Below are 4,107 nucleotides of genomic sequence, written 5' to 3' on the forward strand. Positions count from 1 at the left end.
CCTTGAACACACCATATTAATTTGGTGCGGAAAAATTTCATCAAAAATTTCGTCTATGAGGGCCAATTGATGAAAATAATGAAAAAAATGAAAATTATCATCATTGAGATGAAAACCAACCATATATTAATTATTTGTACTCTTGCAAGGGCACACATTAAATAACTAATGTTTCAACGTTCTACCAAAAAAAAGAAAAAAAAAATGTTTCAACGACCACATCGGTCCTAGCATGGTATACTACCTATTCAACAACTGCCCTATTGATCTAGAAACTAATAAACCCATATCGAAGATTTCTATAAAAAAAAAAAAGTCAACTTTGGGTTTTATACATTTTTGGTCAAGATATTTCTCACCTAACTATAAACCCCACCAACAACACCCACTCAACTTGGGATTTATATGTAGTGAATTAAGGCTGAAAAAAAAAAAAAAATTGCAACAAGAGTATACCATGCTAGAACCGATGTGGTCGTTGAAACATTTTGATTCGTTTCGACATATTTTGGTGGTGATTAGAATGGAAAGTTTTCTGAGATCTATGATAGAAGCAGAGAGGTATGGTTCAACCGGGTCGACCCATGATTTGAAGTATATAATGTATTATTGTCTTGTTAAGAAAGTTATTATATTTGGTGGGTTTTTTTAGAGCTAGGGTTTCAGGGTGAGTTTTCTCGCCGCTGTTTAGGTGTAATCTCTCTTCTGCATAGTGAAACATCTTCTTCTTAGCTCAAAGATGCAGTACACCACACTGGTGTGTGAACCTCATTAAATCTCTGTATTGTGTGGATCTATTGTCTGTTTATTTTTGTATTTCTTGGTGTTTGCTCTTGCAATATCCAATTAATATATCTGTCATTCGAATTTGATCTTTGACATATATTTCAATTGTGGCTTCAAATTTGTTTGTCAAGAAATCGGATATTCGAATCCAATAATATATAATTATACATTTTAATTTATTAACTTAATAAAAAATAAAACCTAATTATTTAAACTTAATGATAATATAATAAAAACATTATAATATATATAAAGCCTAAGTTGTTAAATAATTATAGATATTGTCGTGAGCTGATAAGTTCTTGTTAAAGCAATTGCAATATCTATTCCTCAATATGCAAAGTCTCACTTGAAATTTCATTAAGGTTTTCTTGATTACTTGAATAAAGCAAAATATAAAGTTTATGAGGGTAGAAGGGTGGGGAAGGAAGGTGCATCGGGTGAGTTGGCAGCCGGGTTTTGAGTATAATTAGTATGATCTAAATCCGATATTGATATCTAGCTGATCTTAAATCGAAGATTGATATTAGATCAAGAATAAAATCAGGAAAAAAAAATTAGGGTAAAATCGACCGATCTGAATCTGTATTGATCCAATTCTCGATATTTAAATCCCTGCTTGGAAGTGCTTACATAAACCTAAGATGGAAGAATGGCTAGGTCTAAAATGATTTCAGAGTCACACAATCTTAGGCTCGATTTTCCATTTATGCATCTGCGATTTAAATGGAGACCATGGCAGTGGACAACTGCGCTAGTATTCCCAAGGATTAATCGAAGATGACATAAGCTGACACGGACACCTTGATTAACAAAAAAAAAAAAAAAAAAAAAAGGGTTTTCAGGGTCCAAAATGATACTCAGTTGTCAAAGATTGGGTGGCAATTTTTACAGGAACTATAGGCAATCCGGGCACAGTTGACCTGTAGTGTTTACTATATGCTTCGGTTCAGTTCGAGCTAGTTCTGGTCGATTCGATCCGGTTTGCATTTGGACACCCCTTTGGCTTTGAGAGTGTGGGACCCTTGGAAAATAGAACAATCTGATCACAGTTACGTGTCAGTCGGCTAGAACAGGTTCTTAAATACCTAAGCCCAGTATCCCAGCCCATTTGTACTCAACACAGTCCAAGCCCCAGTTGGAAAGCCCAACTTCAGGCTGAGGATCTTGAATTCAACAGAAAATACTATATGTCTCATTGTTGTATTTGTACATGTACTAGTATAAATTCAGGCTAAGGTCGTGCACGGTGCAACCCTTAAGTAAATGGGCCCAACTTCTCACCTGAAAAAAGTATCTGGGCCCAACCTTGGGCTGGGATCCGTCAACTCCAGCTCAGGGCAGCCCATGGGCTAGAAATTTCAGTTCAAGCCTAAACATTTTGGGCAGGCCTTAAGAGGGTTTGGGTTTTTGTGCTTCCCTTTTTTTTTTTTCCGGAAAAAGGATAAATTTTCATTAACCAAAAAAAAAAAAAAAAAAGAAGAAGAACAACAAGAAGAAGAAGAAGAAGAAGAGAAGGGGGTATAATGGTATATTATACAATAGGTACCTTACATTTCCAGCATTACATTCATCATCTCATGTTTGCCAACATTTCCCTTGAGGTTCATGGATGATCAAGGTATTAGTATCATACTGGCTGTATCAGTATACTGGCTGTATCAGTATACCCAATATTCGAAATGATATAGATTGGGGGTATCTCCCAAAAACTGGATCGTTTTTGAATTTAAGCTCAATACGGATCCAATATGGACCTATATGATCCGATCCATTTTATATCCGCTAAACATTTTAGAAAAAAGTTATCAACATGCGATCTCCAGTCAGATTGCTTTATTTTAATTTTTTCTAAATTCTTAAGAACAATTTAGTAAATAAATATTTTATGTTAAGTTTTCTTGCCATGTTTTTTTTCCATTTTGTGTAGATTTGTGCTATCTTCTCATATCGGAGATATACAATGGTGTAGTGTTCGTAAGTTGTTTACCAAAAAAAAAAAGTGTTTGTAAGTTTAAGAAAACGAAGGAGTTCCTTGCAGGAATTCAAATCCGAGGCCAACGATGGCCATTAGTGAATGAATTCCTCCTTCATTATGACTTGAAGAGAACTTGATCCATAATTTAATGGGTCAATGTTGCATATTCAACAAATTTAACATTTTAGTGAAATATTTCTTTAGATAGCTCAATCTTAGGGAAACTATAGACAATACATCTAGTTTGTGCCATGTGGAAGGTGATGTGCAAGCTACAGCAGTTAGATATATCTAGGATATTGTTCATATTACCTGATACTTAACGTGTTAATTAGCTACAACGCTGCTCAAGTAGATATACACAACACATAGTAACTATCATATATGGCTGGGACTACGACTATTGGGGCATCTATTTTAGCTCATTTGCTCCTTAGCTTTTGTCCCTCAGTATTAGTACTAGCCCAACAGAGTGCTTTTGCCGTTGATGTGCTTTCTGATTTCTATGCGTTTCACCACTATACTAAATTCTCTCTACACCCATAGTTATTTATTTATTTGGAGAAGGGTTTCCTACAAGGTTAGTATAAGAAGAGATCTTTGCACTACTCTAATAAGGGATTAGAAAATGATATTATTCATATAGGATCCACATGGGACCCACATGGTCATAATATGAGCTCCATTATTTATTATGTGAGAAGGTCTCCATAATCATTTTTTTTTTTTATTTATTTTTATAAAAAAGAAGTTTCTTTCTTTCTCTAGACTTTGAAAGCTTTCAATTTGCCACTTGACAGAGGATTAAAACTTAACATACGAGTAAGGAACCTTGGTGGTTGGTTACCTATTCACAAATCTCATCCAATCCAATTTATGTGTAACATTATTAGTGCCATCTATACAGCCCATTGGTATGTGCAATCAGTTTTGCAATTTATTGAATGTAAGGGAAAAATTGTGTTAAATGATTCAATTTTATTTTTTTATTTATATATTTTTTGTACTGATTTAGATATGATTCATCTTGATTAACTTCTCATGATAGTCAAATATCTACCACATGGCCAATCAGATGGATCATAAAATTTATGGATGCATAATCTATAAAATGAGTCTCCTACCCACATTTCAATTAAGTTTCTATCAGAACAAAATTACGAAGTGGTAAAACAAAAATTTAGAAATGTAAGGGTTATGACAACATGCATGACCCCTCAAATTTGAGAAGATATTATATGGAATTCAGTATACCCCGGTCAATCAATAGGATAGGCCTTGGTAGGAAACACCATATATACAAGGGCACTTAATGTGGAGAAAAATTTTTGCCAGCCAAAAAA

Source organism: Macadamia integrifolia, unplaced genomic scaffold, assembly GCF_013358625.1.
Source record: "Macadamia integrifolia cultivar HAES 741 unplaced genomic scaffold, SCU_Mint_v3 scaffold_5A, whole genome shotgun sequence".
Taxonomy (NCBI): Eukaryota; Viridiplantae; Streptophyta; class Magnoliopsida; order Proteales; family Proteaceae; genus Macadamia; species Macadamia integrifolia.